Source organism: Myotis daubentonii, chromosome 12 (genome assembly GCF_963259705.1).
Source record: "Myotis daubentonii chromosome 12, mMyoDau2.1, whole genome shotgun sequence".
NCBI lineage: Eukaryota > Metazoa > Chordata > Mammalia > Chiroptera > Vespertilionidae > Myotis > Myotis daubentonii.
Window position 1 is genome coordinate 19,472,671 of NC_081851.1, and position 16,150 is coordinate 19,488,820.

Consider the following 16,150-nt stretch of genomic DNA (forward strand, 5'->3'; position numbering starts at 1 on the left):
AAACAACCTTTCTCGGAGAGGTGACCTTGGTTAAAACACACAGCGCTAAGGGGAGCAAACATATTAAGAACAGTATGCTATATACGCCAGGTCCCTTGAAACATATGCTGTGCAGATGTTTCTTTCCTGCAGCGACTGTGTCAAGCAGCAAGGATGGACCGGCTTCCGGCAATTGCCCAGCACTGTCCCAGTCACCAGCCACACCCTGAGCCGGCACATTCATCCTAAAGAGCCCACAGCCAAGAAATGTCGGCTCTGTGTTCAAGGAACAGTTGAAATCTTACACCTTCATAATTTCCCTGTTTTATAGGTCTTAGGAGACTTTGGCATTGAAATGAGCCCTTGATTATAAGTGACCATCAACAAAACAACAAGAGAGCCCACTGCATGGGAGAACAGATTTGCCAATGCTATTTCATATAAGGGTTTAATCTCAAAAATTTACAGAGAACTCATACAACTTAACAAAAGAAAGATAAACAACCCAAAAAAAAATAGGCAAAGGACCTAAATAGATACTTTTCGAAAGAGGGCATACAGAAGGCCAAGAGACATGAAAGCATGCTCAGAGTCACTAATCATCCAAGAGATGCAAATCAAAACAACAATGAGGTACCATCTCACACCTGACAGAATAGCTATCATCAACAAATCCACAAACGACAAGTGCTGGAGCGGATGTGGAGAAAAAGGAACCCTCGTGCACTGCTGGTGGGAATACAGACTGGTGCAGCCACTATGGAAGACAGTATGGAGTTTCCTCAAAAAATTAAAAATGGAACTCCCATCTGACCCAGTGATTCCACTTCTAGGAATATATCCCAAGAAACCAGAAACACCAATCAGAAAGGATATATGCACCCCTATGTTCATAGCAGCACAATTTACAATAGCTAAGATCTAGAAACAGCCTAAGTGCCCATCAGCAGATGAGTGGGTTAAAAACTGTGGTATAGCTACACAATGGAATACTACGCTGCTATAAAAAAGAAGGAATTCTTACCATTTGCAACAGCATGGATGTACCTGGAGAGCATTATGCTAAGTGAAATAAGCCAGTCAGAGAAAGATAAATATCACATGATCTCACTCATTGTGGGATATAATGAACAACATAATCTGATGAACAAGAATAGAGCCAGAAACAAATGGCGGGGGGTGGGGGAGAGCTGTTAGAAAGCAACCAAAGGACTTGTATGCATGCATGTTAGCATAACCAATGGGCACAGACACTGGAGCGGTGGGGGCTTGCCCTTGGGGGTGGGAATGGCTGGGGGCAGGGTCAATCGGGGGGAAAAAGACATATGTAAAACTTTAGACAATAAAAAATAAAAATTAAAAAAAAAGAAAGAAAGAAAAGAAAAGAAAACCTCCTGTGTCTGGTACACACTAAATGTTCCCGTATATTTTAATTTTGTCATAAAGGTGGTTATTATTGTTACAGAGAAATGTACCATCCATTCATCACACAGTTACTCACTCAGCAAACACTACTAAGCACCTACTATATATCAGACCCCACCCCTCACCCTGGGACACAGGGACTAGTGAGTGCCGGTATTGTCAGGATTTGCCTATGGTCATTCCAGCATACGTGCTAGAAGGATTACACCAGTCAGCTCAGAGGCGGGAAAGACAGCCCTGGCACCAACATCTGTCCTGGCGCCGGTAGAAAACCTCTAAGTGAAGCTGGGGCTGCTGCCTGGCTGAGTGTAGACAAGCTGCTCCGAGAATTCACAAAGCTGCCGAGCCCCGGCTCCCTGGTGGGTCATTTCCGGAATATTTAACGTTATGCTCTAAAGTGCCTTGTCAGAGCAGAGGAACCCGTCTACCAAAATTGCTTCTGGGAAACTGATCTCACTACATATCCCCGACAGGAATCAGTATAGACCAGGAATCAGTATAGACCCACGACTGTAGAAGACTGTCAGCCCTTCAGACCCAAAGCTCGTGTGGAGCCCTAGCTCTGCTCAGAACTGTGCCAGCAGCTGGAGGTTCAAAGGGGATGGAGACCTGTTCCTTGGTCTGCATCCTAGAGCCACCCAGGCACATGGCAGAGGCCAAGCACACCGAGACATGGCCAGGCACACCGACACAGCCACACAGAACAAGGCAAGGGCTAGGTGGACGGGAGAAGGAAAACCAACTCAGCCAGGCAGCCAGGAGACAGGCCCCGGGCTGAGCGGCTTCAGAGACAGTGGGCCCTGGTGTCTGAGTCTGGACCACGCCAACCGTGGTATCTGCTGAGACCCCAAGGCCAATCCTGTCCACAGTGTTGGTGCCGGTGAACTCAGTCACCAACACTCAGGCTCACAAGGCTCACGGCAGCCTGGGGGGTCTGTATGGGACAGGCCAGCAACCTGGGGATGGCCCCCGGGGGACACTCACCCACTGACCTGCGGGCACAGGAGACGCCCGAGGCGGTCAGCAGGCAGCTGCAGACCAATGACGGCCCTGCCCAGAGGCCACAGGACACCCTCTGTGCCTTAGAGAAGAACCTGGACCCAGACAGCTCCAAGTCCCCACAGGACTGCCCAGGACATGGCAACCCCCAGGCCACGCTGTCCTCAGAGGCTTCAAATCCCTTTACAAATGCCGTGTATGGAAACTGTACCCGCGAGAATCGGGTCGAGGCTGGAGGCATGGAGAACAGCAGATTCTATCAGCTCGGCAAAGTCTTCACTTGTACTACTGTCACTACTTTTTCATAGGTACATTTTTTGAAATCTATTAACTTCTCCTCTTCTAAAGCAGTCCGGTTTCTGTCTGTCTTTGAAAACAACCATTTTGGTTTCTCCTTCTAGGTTTACTTTGCTAAGCGACATTCATTTGACATTCATTCTGTGTCCTTTTTCAAGGGATCTCGGTACATTTGTGCATGGTCTACGCACCTGGTGAACAGATGCTTACAATGAGGACACAAAAATTGACCATCACGTTCACGCCTTCAAAGTGAGGCGCTCTCATCACCAGCCCCTCCTTGGTGAGTGGTGACCCACAGGCTCCTGGATTACTGCTCAGAGGGGACCGGGCCAGCTTCTCGGTGGCCCAGCGCTGCCGAGGCGGACGCTGGCGTGACACTGGGCAGCTCAGTAGGCGCTGGGGGGATGGGATCCTCCCGAACCCCGAAGCAGACGCCACCTTCAGATGCACACAGTCCCCGCCCTCACATGTGGGTTCAGGGACCTGCAAGGAGGAGAGAGGTCTCAACCTGCTCCTGGACGGGAACCCCGAGAGCAGGGACCAGCTGGCGCGCCCCTTCCTTCCTTCAGTCCATCAGCGAGGCGGTCATGTCGACTTTCTTAGCCGTCTTAAAAGATAAGACTCCCGGCCTAGTTACTCTCGAGTGTTCCGTGGGCGGTTTGGGTAGATCGATGAGGCCCAGCCGAGGCTCACTCACGTGAAGGTTTCACCCCACACCAGGGAACCCGGTGGCTGGGGCGGGTCTGGACGTCTCATTTAACCACCTCCCGGGGATGCTCGTGCTGATGGGCTGAGGTCCTGGGCAGAGGGTCTGTCTCAGCCTGAGGGCCCCCCCATCGGGACCATGTGCAGAAGCTCCTGGCACCCGCCCAGGGAGGGGTGACGCTGGGCTCAGGTGGGGCTGACACTCGCGCCCAGCACCGCCCAGAGGTGCCCAGCGCTGCCACACCCTCTGGAGGAGCGGGATCCTCTCCCGTGCTGGTCTCTGCGCTTCGGATCATTTCTTGGGGCCGGACACCTGGAGAAGGGGTCTGGCCTCCGTGCACAGCACCTCCCTCCCACCAGCGCGGGCACAGGCTGCCTGGGGGCGCCAGGCAAGCACCCTCAGCATCGCGTGGGGAGGGGACTTACCCAAGAGTCTAGCCGCGTATTCTTGCTTGTTTGACCGTGGTGCAGAATTTTTCAAGCTCTTTTGTTGAAGGGAACCTATGGGAGAATAGTCCTTGGTTGTGAGCAAATCTCTCCTCGGATCTGTGTGTGATGTTTTCATGTCGAGCTGCCCTTGCGTGGTGCGTTGCGAGCAGTGCCATGCGGTGGGCTGCTCGGGGAAGACCCCGGGCCTGGGTTCGGGGCCACCCTCTGAGGCTTGTGAGCTTGAGCTGTAAAGCTCTGTGGATCGGGTTTTCTCGTCTGACGCTGGTGGGAGCAGCACCAACCGCAGGAGGAGGGGCAGGGCAAGCAAGCTCGCTGATGCGCCCCCTTCTCACGGCTTCGTGCTGTTATCTATTATGAACCACGGCTTGTTCAGGGCTCAGGGCTCAGTGCTCAGGGCTCAGTGCTCAGTGCTCAGGGCTCAGGGCTCAGGGCTCAGTCCTCAGGGCTCAGTGCTCAGGGCTCAGTCCTCAGGGCTCAGTGCTCAGGGCTCAGGGCTCAAGGCTCGGGGCTCAGGGCTCAGTCCTCAGTCCTCAGGGCTCAGTCCTCAGGGCTCAGGGCTCAGGGCTCAGTCCTCAGTGCTCAGGGCTCAGTCCTCAGTGCTCAGGGCTCAGGGCTCAAGGCTCAGTTCTCAGGGCTCAGTGCTCAGGACTCAGTCCTCAAGGCTCAGTGCTCAGGGCTCAGGGCTCAAGGCTCAGTGCTCAGGGCTCAGTCCTCAGTGCTCAGGGCTCAAGGCTCAAGGCTCAGTTCTCAGGGCTCAGGGCTCAGGGCTCAAGGCTCAGTTCTCAGGGCTCAGAGCCCAGGGCTCAGTGCTCAGGGATCAGGTCTCAAGGCTCGGGGCTCAGGGCACAGGGCTCAGTGCTCAAGGCTCAGGGCTCAGTGCTCAGGGCTCAGTGCTCAGGGCTCAGGGCTCAGGGCTCAGTGCTCAGGGCTCAGGGCTCAGGGCTCAGTGCTCAGGGCTCAGGGCTCAGTGTTCAGTGCTCAGGGCTCAGTCCTCAGGGCTCAGGGCTCAGGGCTCAGGGCTCAAGGCTCAGTTCTCAGGGCTCAGTGCCCAGGGCTCAGTGCTCAGGGCTCAGTTCTCAGGGTTCAGTGCTCAGGGCTCAGTGCCCAGGGCTCAGGGCTCAGTGCTCAGTGCTCAGTGCTCAGGGCTCAGTGCTCAGTGCTCAGTGCTCAGGGCTCAGTGCTCAGTACTCAGGGCTCAGGGCTCAGTGCTCAGTGCTCAGTGCCCAGGGCTCAGTGCTCAGGGCTCAGTCCTCAGGGCTCAGTGCTCAGGGCTCAGTCCTCAGGGCTCAGGGCTCAGGGCTCAAGGCTCAGTTCTCAGGGCTCAGTGCCCAGGGCTCAGTGCTCAGGGCTCAGTTCTCAGGGCTCAGTGCCCAGGGCTCAGGGCTCAGTGCTCAGTGCTCAGTGCCCAGGGCTCAGTGCTCAGTGCTCAGTGCCCAGGGCTCAGTGCTCAGTGCTCAGTGCTCAGTGCCCAGGGCTCAGTGCTCAGGGCTCAGGGCTCAGTGCCCAGGTCTCAGGGCTCAGTGCTCAGGGCTCAGTTCTCAGGGCTCAGTGCCCAGGGCTCAGTGCTCAGTGCTCAGTGCCCAGGGCTCAGTGCTCAGTGCTCAGTGCTCAGGGCTCAGTGCTCAGTGCTCAGGGCTCAGTGCTCAGTGCTCAGTGCCCAGGGCTCAGGGCTCAGTGCCCAGGGCTCAGGGCTCAGTGCTCAGTGCTCAGTGCCCAGGGCTCAGTGCTCAGTGCTCAGTGCTCAGGGCTCAGTGCTCAGTGCTCAGTGCCCAGGGCTCAGGGCTCAGTGCCCAGGGCTCAGGGCTCAGTGCTCAGTGCTCAGTGCCCAGGGCTCAATGCTCATTGCTCAGTGCTCAGGGCTCAGTGCTCAGTGCTCAGGGCTCAGGGCTCAGTGCCCAGGGCTCAGGGCTCAGTGCTCAGGGCTCAGTGCTCAGTGCTCAGTGCCCATGGCTCAGTGCTCAGTGCTCAGTGCTCAGGGCTCAGGGCTCAGTGCTCAGTACTCAGGGCTCAGGGCTCAGTGTCGGGGCAACAGACATAGACAGACACACATTCAGGTTTTGTGAAGAGAAACGGTCCCCTGTTCAAGGAACGATGCCAGCGGGAGGGATTGGGTTGCGGTGGAGACGAGGCGCTTCCTTGCTTGGGGGAGCGGGAACAATACCACCACCGACTCTGCTCCGACCCACACCAGGGTCTACCATGGGAGGGGCCCAGAGGCCTCAGGCTGCCCAGGGGCCGTTGGATGGGCACAGGAGCCCTGGCCTTCGCTGGCAAATGGGAGAATGAAGGTGCCAATGGAATGGACCGGTGGACAGTCTCCTCTAGGACGGCACGGGCTGCTTTCAGGCTCCTGCTCGCACTCCTGTGGCTCCAGCCACGACGGGAAGCAGCTGGGCTAACCCACGGCAGTGACCTGCGAGGTTCTGAGTTTCATTCCCAGGCTCTGCTTCATGGAGTGTGATGTCTCGGTGTGCAGACACGTCTTTGCGCTGCAAGGCCATGGCCAGCCCTTTTCTCAGACCCCAGGGTAGTGGGCCATCCACCCAGAAGAAACCGATCCCCTAGGCAGGGTCACTAAGGCCACAGCACCCACCTACTCTGGGGGCCCCAGAGCAGTCAGGAGTGTCCGTGGGCCTGACCTTTAAGTCAAGACCAGTTGCCACGCCGACCTTCACCTGATTCCCAGCAGACAGTGCGCAGAGCCAGTGAGTGACGGGCGCACGTGGCAGCTCTCAGCGCTACGGGAAATCGTCACTGGGGTGCCCGGGGCATGGACACGGCTTCCAGGTTCGCTGTCTGTCTGGTAAATGACAGGCACTGAACGTTTTCTTTTGCTGAGATATTAGTGGATCGTTGCAATGGCCGTGTAAGTGAGCCCGTGCAGAAAACATCTGTTCACTAAAACCCATCTGCTTTCAAAGCGCCCTGGCCAGAGGAGTTACTGTCTCCCTTTCCCTGCCCTCACCCCTGGCCTGACCGTTTGCAGAAGGGACTCACTGTCCCTCATGAAACGTGACACCTTTTATGACCTTGATCTACTTAATTTCTGGAGAACAGCACCGCTCTTCCTCTATCAGCACTGCGCCCACTGCTGCTGCTTTCTCCCCCGACCTGATACACGCCACATCCGGAGAACGTCCCAGAATCTGGTCAGCAGCAAGAGAGCAGGGAAACCTGATGTTCACCTGGAAATGCCACGCCCCTGACAGCATCATTCAGATCGGCTGCAGGCGGGAACAACCCAACGCCCATCGGCTGCCGATCGGGTTAACACAATGCGGCAGGTCCGTACAATGGGATGTTAGTGAATCATAAAAACCGTGAAAATATGTAAAATGAAAGAAACAGTCACAAAAGACCATATGTTACGTGATCCCACATATGAACTTTTCAGACAACATAAATCTACAGAGCAGACTGTTGTCAGGGGCCTTGGGAAGGGGTTTGGGAGTGGCCATTAGTGAATGTGACATTACTCTTTGAGGGGATGAAAATGCTCTAACATTACACAGTGGTGATTCACACTTCTTTGTCCTAAAACCTGCTGAATTATACACATGAGAGGGTGAATGTTATTTTCCATGCGAATATCTCAAACTGGTATTTAAAATATGGTGTGTGTGCATATGAAAGGACAGAGGGAACAAGATTGGCCTGATTCACACATGGAGGCTCATTGTACTAATCTTTCTCCTATTCTGCATGTTGTTAAAATGTGCATGTATGCTACCCTCCCGTGGAACTCTGGATGTGGGGAAAGGTTCAAAGTTAGAGGAAATGTGAAAGTTACTCCTGTCTCCTGAGCAAGAAATCCTTATGGTCGGTTCAGAGACATGAAGAAGGTAGGGGGTGGGAGACGACTCTGTTCACCACGCCTGCACCCGCAGGCCGTGACCACCCTCTCATGCCTGATTTGGGCTCAAGGTGAGTCTCTCACTTCTCCATCTGCCACACGAATACTTGTGATAGTACCTTAAAGGCCCGATGCATAAAATTCGTGCATGGCAGGGGTGTGGGGGTCCCTCAGCCTGGCCTGCACCCTCTCCAATCCAGGACCCCTGCCTGCCTAATCGCCCCTAACCGCCTCTGCCTGCCAGCCTGATCCCACTAACTGCCCTCCCCTGCTGGCCAGATCCCTTAACTGCTCTCCCCTGACAGCCTGATTGCCCCTAACCACCTCTGCCTCGGCCCCCACCACTGTGCTTTTGTCTGGAAGATGTCGGGTCTAATTAGCATATTACCCTTTTATTAGCATATTCCCTCTTGCTCTGAAATATATATATATATTTATCAGAGCAAGAGGGAGAGGGAGAGACAGAAACATCAATGATGAGAGAGAATCATTGATTGGCTGCCTCCGGCACAACCCCTACTGGGGATCGAGCCAGAAACCTGGGCATGTGCCCAGACCAGAAATTGAACTGTGACCCCCTGGTTCATAGGTCAAGGCTCAACCACTGAGCCACGCCGGCCGGGCTGCCACAGTACCTTTGATGAGGTGGAAAGGGTGGCGGGGCTCTGCACCTTGCCAACAGCCCAAGAAGAGAAGAAAGAAGAGGGTCTCTGCTCTTCTCATCTTTGCCTGGGTCTGTGCACCATTGGAGAGAAGCAAGTCTCCTGAAGTCCTCAGCTGAAGCAGCCTTGGACTCTGGGATTCTGTGGAAACTGACCTCTGTGAGGTCACACTGGGAGCCAGGCGGGGGCAGTTCTACAGCGGGAGAGGGAGGGCGGTGTCTGCAGACAGGCATGGGAGGGGGCCTGGTGGCTAAGCTGCCTCCCTCCATCCTGTGTGCACCGTAGCCTGAAGGCAGTAGCTTGCAAGTGACAAAACTTTACTAAGTTGGTTTAAGTGAATTGGAAGTGGCTAGAGCAGTCAGTAAATCCTTAGAATAAATCAAGGTATCACATTAAGCATTGTTATTTATTGCATTACATAAAATTATAACACCAAAAATTATAAACAAAAGTAGAAGTTGATGTCATTCATGTATGTCTATTTCCCCTATTATCCTATCTAATAAAAGAGAAACATGGTAATTAGCATACATCCACTACCCTTCCCATTGGCTAATCAGTGAGATATGCAAATTAACTGCCAGCCAAGATGGCGGCCGGCAGCCAGGCAGCTTGAAACTAACATGAGGCTTGCTTGCTTCAGTGACGGGGGAAACCAACGTTCCCCGCCTGCAGCTGCTGGGCTCTGAGCTGCTAAGAAACATAGTTACAAATATAGAAGCTAAACAAAACCCCAGAAACCTCTTTTCAGTCAGCCGGGATCTCAGAGCTGGAGTCGCAACAAAGTTTCAAATACAGAAAGTAAACAAAGCCAGAAACCTGCTTTCAGCAGGGAGGTCTCACAGCTAAAGCCAGCTCTCAGGTCCAGTGACAGCCATAAATCCAAGAATAAAAAAAAAAAAAAAAGGAAAAAAGGGGCGGTTGGGAGCTTCAGTCACCTGCCAGCCTGAAAACGGCCCTCAGCCCCTCACCCAGACTGGCCAGGCACCCAAGCGGGACCCCCACCCTGATCCAGAACACCCTTCAGGGCAACCAGCCGGCCCCTACCCGTGCAACAGGCCTCTATCCTATATAGTAAAAGGGTAATATGCCCCCCAGCACCGGGATCAGCGGAGCCGTGAGGCCTCCTGGCCCCTGGAGCAGAGTGACAGGGGGCAGCGCCCAAACCCCCTGATTGCCCTGCGGCTCTGTGTGTGACAGGGGGCGGGGCCACAACCTCCCTATCTGCCCTGCTCTGTTCGTGACAGGGGAAGGCGCCCCAACCCCCTGATCAGCCCTGCTCTGTGCCTGATGGGGGGAGCTCCCCAAACCCCTGATTGCCCTGCGGCTCTGTGTGTGACAGGGTGCGGCGCCCAACCCCCCCCCCCCCCCTACACACACACACACACAGGCCCTGCTCTGTATGTGACGGGGTAGGGCCATAACCTCCCCATCGGCCTTGCCCTGAGTGTGATAGAGTGCAGCGCCCCAACCCCCTGATCCGCTCTGCTCTGTGTGTGACAGGGTACGGAGCCCCAACCCCCCTGATGGGCCCTGCTCTGTGCGTGACAGGGGGTGGCGCCACAACCTCCCCATCGACCCTGCCTTGAGTGTGACAGGGGGCGGTGCCCCAACCCCCCAATCGGCCCTACCCTGAGCATGACTGAGGGTGGCATCACAACCTCCCAATTGCCCTGCTCTGTGCATGACAGGGGGCGGCGCCCCAACTCCCCAATCAGCCCTGCTCTGAGCCCGACCAGGGGCTGCACCTAGGGATTGGGCCTGCCCTCTGCCACCTGGGAGCAGGCCTAAGCCAGCAGGTCGTTATCTCCCGAGGGGTCCCAGACTGCAAGAGGGCACAGGACAGGCTGAGGGGACCCCCCTCCCCCCGAGTGCACAAATTTTTGTGCATCGGGCCTCTAGTCCTATTAGTAAAAGCCTATGTGGTCATCACACCCTCACGCCATGACGCCCTCATGCCACAACAAGCAATCACCAGGAGGCTGCGTGTGCAGCGGGCATGCGCGGGTGGGCGGGGCTGCATGCACGCATGGGTGGGTGGGGGCTTGATGCTGCGTGTGCGGCGTGGAGGCGGGGCCTGTGGTTCTGTGCGGTGAGGCCTGGGGGGTCCCTCGGCTCCACACGGCAAAGTGAGTCCTGGGATCCCACGGCTCCACATGGCACAGAGGCGGGGAGTGCGGCTCCGCACAGCAAGGCAAGGCAAGGCCAGGGGTCCCACAGTTCCACGCGGTGCGGAGGCAGGACCCCCGGCTCCAGCCTACCTCTGAGAGGGCACAGGCCAGGCTGGGGGGAAACCCCCCACCAGTGCATGAATTTTGTGCACTGGGCCTCTAGTGTTTTATAAGTATTAAACTATTTCAAAAGGGAACATTTTATATTTTAGCACCTTTAACTGCACTTTTCCCCCTGCATGTTCATTTTGCATTGGGTCTCACAAATTATACTGCTGGCCCTGCCCTTTAGCCCTCCTGTTCACACACTGCACTCAGAAGAGATCTTTTGGGGCAAAAAGTTGCATAAAAAGTTACATAGCTGAGTTCTGAGTAGTTCAGGTGTATTCCTTGGCCGTAACAAAGTACCAGAAAATGGAGGCTAACCAACAGAAATCTACTCATTGTCTTACATTCTGGGGGCCAGAAGCCCAGGAGCCGGTGTCAGCAGGGGCGGCTCCTTCTGAAATCTCGCGTCTTGGCTGGCAGGTGGCCATCTTCTCCCTGTGTCTTCACACGGTCGTCCCTCCAAACACATCTGCATCCAAAGGTCCTTTTCTAATAAGAAGTTGCCTCTGCCGCCCGCCCCCCATGGTAGAGGAAAGATGCCTTTGCCCCTTTGCACACTTAATCACAGTGGATTAGGCCCATCCCAATGACCTCTTTTAACTTAATTACCTCTGTAAAGACACGCCAGGTAAAGCCACATTCTGACACACTGACGGTTAGGACTCACAACGTATGGATTTAGGGGTGAGAGGTGGGACGTAATTCAACTAAAAACATTAGGTAATGGCAGCAGCATAAGTCTTATTTCTCTAAAATATCTTCAAAAAAGTAAAAACAGATTTAAAAAAAAAACAACAACATATGAAACAACGCAAACTCACCCCCTCAGCATAACCCAGAGGAGGCGGCATCAGGCACAGCATTCCATCCCCTCTGCCTTTTGGGGTCTGTCACTAAGGGAAGTCTCCGAAGACCCCATCCTCTGGGTTCCTCCATATGTGCTAAGAACTTACTTTCATTGGTGCATTTGTCTTGTCAACAAAGGGTCGCTGCCACCTATCCAATGCCCACAGGAATCACCAATCTGAGGTGCAGTAAAAGGACACTTTTTTCAGAAAAATGGAGTAAATGCAGCCTCCAGTGCCCTCCCTAGAGTAAAGCAGAAGCCCACTTACACAGAGAAAGTGCCTGCCCTGATCCCTGATTGGTCCATTTTTATGCAAATTAAGGATCCAAATTTGCAGTTTGATTAGCCCAAATTGCAATGTCCTGATTGGTCAGAATCATGTGTCCCGATTGGTCATTATGGAGCTGCTGTGATTGGTTTCTAAAGATGCAAATGAGGCCCTAGCCAGTTTGGCTCCGTGGATAGAGCATCAGCTTGCAGACTGAAGGGTCCCAAGTTCGATTCCCGTCAAGGGCACATGCCTGGGTTGCTGGCTGGCTCAATCCCCTGTACAAGTGGGCATGCAGGAGGCAGCTGATCAATGATTCTCTCTCATCATTGATGTTTCTATCTCTCTCTCCCTCTCCCTTCCTTTCTGAAATCAATAAAAATGTATTTTTTAAAAGATGGCAAATCTATAATAATAAAAGCGTAATATGCTAATTAGACCAGATGTCCTTCCGGATGAACTTCCGGGTGAAGCCGGGGCTGTGAGGGAAGCCCGGGTCCCGGGTGCTGGAGGGAAGCCAGTGCAGGCAGCTGGGGGAAGGAAGGCCTACTCTTGCATGAATTTCGTGCATCAGGCCTCTAGTGAGGATATACTAGTAACAGTGCAGATCCAACTGCACAGGCCTGGTCTCAACCCATTGGTCAAACACCATCCCAGGAAGTCCTGGATGGACTTAACCAAAAGGAACACAGTGCAGGAGTCTTGGCAGCCCAGTCTGGTTTTCCCGAGATGCAGCCTGAATGGACGGCCCCCTGTGAGCCAGGGCTGCTAAGCTCTGCTTATGAACTTGGGCCCAGGTAACCATCAGCAGGCCCTTTGGACAGGTATAACCTTTTCCGGGTCAATAATCTTTATTAGCAAAGTGGGTGTAAGTAACAGTGACAGACTGAGAACGTCAACAGCATCGAAGTGCGAGGGTAACGTTCAGGCCAGAAAAGGAGATGCTGTCTGGGAGATGCTGAGACGATGGCTCAAGGGGCAGGAGGGCGCGGCTGGTCCTTTGGGCTGGAGGGATTCTCTCTTGCCCACCTTCCTCTCTCCCCCCGCCCCTTTCTCCCTCCAAGGTAAGCCTTCTGGGCCCCTCCCCTTTCCATCTGTCTCAGAGGATAATTGAGGAGCTTGCCCGCCTGCCTCTGAGCTGGGTTTGCTCCATAGCCTTCAACAGCATGTCCTTGTGGGGCTCCTTTGCAGCCACTCCTCGCCCCAACACTGTTACCCTGTTGTCTAGTGTTCATGGAATTTCTTCTTTACAAATGCTCTCTTATAAATGTTTGTTATGCAGACACCTTGCACTTCAGTATTTTATTTCATTTTTAAAGTAACACACTATAAAGACAGACATATAGACCCAGAATAAAATAGAGCCCAGAAGTAAGCCCTCACATATATGATCAAATGATCTTTGCAGGGGTGCCAACCCATTTAAAGGGGGAAAGACAGTCTTTTCAATAAATGTGCTGGGAAAACTGGATATTCACATACAAAAGAAAGAAGCTGGTCCCTTACCGACACCAAATATAAAAATTAACACAAATGGGTTAAAGACCTAAGTATAAGAGCTAAAACTATAATACTTGTAGAGGAAAACACTGGGTAAAAAGCTTCAGAGCTTTGGTGTCAGAGGATTTGGTGTCTCAGATATGACACCAAAGGCAGAGGCAACAAAAAAAATATAGACAAGTTAGACAGAACATTTTTTTAATTTTGGGCATCAAAAACACTATTAACAGAATAAAAAGGCAACCCACAGAATGGAAAATATATTTGCAAATCATATATCTGATAAGGGATTAATATCCAGAACTACTAAAAATCAACAGCAGAAAAAGAAACCAAACCAATTAAAAAATGGGCAAAGGGCTTGAATAGACATATCTCCAAATGATGGTGGCGGGGGGGGCGGGGGGGTTGTTATAATTTGATAGCTACAGCACCTGAATTAATCTGAAAAGTAATCAAATTATTTTAAATCTGCCAAAACCGGTTTGGCTCAGTGGATAGAGCGTCGGCCTGCGGACTGAAAGGTCCCAGGTTCGATTCCAGTCAAGGGCATGTACCTGGGTTGCGGGCACATCCCCAGTAGGAGATGTGCAGGAGGCAGCTGATCGATGTTTCTCTCTCATCGATGTTTCTAACTCTCTATCTCTCTCCCTTCCTCTCTGTAAAAGATTAATAAAATATATTTTTAAAAAATTATTTTAAATCTTAGAACACATATACTTATGTGAATAGAGGGTTAAGTTTCTCATATGTGAATAGAAGGTTAAGTTTTTCTTAATTTTCCTTTTCAAGGCCTGTGCGAAGCGATTGAGGAGGTGACTCACTCAGCTGTGAATCCAGCAGCAGAACCGATAAGCAGGTCAGACTCACCTGAAGTCAAAACATCATCTCATCAACATCACCTCATCGCCTGATGACTAAAGACAGTAGCTGAGTCTGTGGACCTCCGGGGCTGCCTCACCTAGCCCCTTCCCCTTTATAATCCTGCACCTGCCGGAAGACAGGATTTGATGCTTGTAAGCACCGTCTTCTTGGTTGGCTAGCCTTCTCGATAAACGCATAACATGATTCAGCCCTGCCTTCATATTGGACACAGCGACGGGCAGCCAGAGCCCAACCAGGGGTTTACCGGTAACACAAATGGACCATAAAGCACAAAAAAAGATGCTCAATATCACAAATCATTAGAAAAATACAAAGCAAAACTATGCGGAGATAGCAGATAGCTCATACTCATTAGGATGGCTACTATTTTTTTAAAATATACAAAAACAAACAAACAAAAAAACAAGTGTTGGTGAGGATGTAGAGAAACTTGAACCCTAGTGCATTGTTAGTGGTGCTGCCGCCATGGGAAACAGTATAGAGGCTCGAGGTACTTCGTTAATTCATAGAAACAGAAAGTACAGCAGTGGTTGCCAGGGGCTGGGGGAGAGTGGGAAGTGGGGGATTAGTGTTTAATGGGTGTAGAGTTTCAGTTTTACAAGATGAAAGAGTTCTGGAGATGGACGGTGGTGATGATAACACAGTATTATGAATATTTTTAATACCACTGAACTGTACACTTAACATGGTTAAGATAAATTATGTTATGTGTATTTTGGCACAATAAAAATGAGAAACAAAAGCAATATATACATAAACAAGTAAAAACAATTCAGTACAAAAGTTTATATTGCAAAAAGAATTCTCCCCTCATTCACACGCATCTACCAATGGTCCCTTTCTCATATTAGAGTCTTGAAGGTGCTGCGTCTGCTCTTCAGAGCCATTCACACATACAATATTCTGGACACTTCGTCCGGCTTTCTTTGCTTTGATTTAACCATATGTCCTGATAGTGTTTCATATCAGATTATATAGAACTCCTGTATGAACTTAAACAGCTGTACATTGAGCCATTTTATGAATGCACAGACACCAGATACAAGTGAATACATGCCTACGATTCCATTTGCACTAAGTTCTGAAATTGGCCAAACGAACGTGTGGTGTTAAATTCGGGAGGGTGGCCGCCTCGGAGGAGAAACGGGGCACTGACAGCATGCTGGTGGCCGCTGAAGTGCTGGTCATGCTGCTGCTTAAGCTCAGTGATGGTTACATGTGCGTCCACATGGTAACAATACGCTGAATGCACACTTAGGGTTTCTGCACTTTTCTCTATGGTCGTCTCCAATCTTACCAGTTTATGTCACAGTCTAGTGGGAAAGGCATATATAGAGGCACATCACTATGGCTCAGTTTGGTAAGCGAATTCAGGACTGTTACAGCCTTTGACTCCAGGGCGGCTAGAAGCTGCCCACGTGCGAATTCCAGGGTTGCTAGTTCTATAAACTTGGCTAGGTTCCTCCGTGTCCACACCTGTACAATGGGAACAACATGCAATTACCTGGTAGTTATTGCCCGATTTAATATCATCTATGCAAAGTGGGTAGAAGTGCTCCGCAAGCACCGGAATCGGTGCTGGATAAACGCCAGCTACCAAGTTACCACTAAAGTGTAATTGTTACAGGAGAAAGGACCTTCGTCCGTGCGTAATAATGCTTTGGGTTTAACAGCCAGCGCCAGCCTCCTCCGGGACTGCGCGATCGTGAAGGACCGAAGGGGCGTGGTCGGAGGTGCCGGCTGTCGGGAAGACGTCTTCCCGGACAGGTGACATCGCGCCCCCCGACCCTTGATTTCACCTGCGTCCCCTTTAAGAGCGAGGCCATGACGTCATCTCCACACAGCGCAACCTACCTTGAAATCGCCCGGCAGTCCTCCGGGGGACCGCAATTGGCTGGTGGGCCCGCGGCGGCACCGCCCCTTGGTCCCGTTGCCCCGGCGCGGGCGGTCAATCGCCCAGGAGGGAGCGGCGATTGGCCGCGGGCGCGCCCTCTCGGG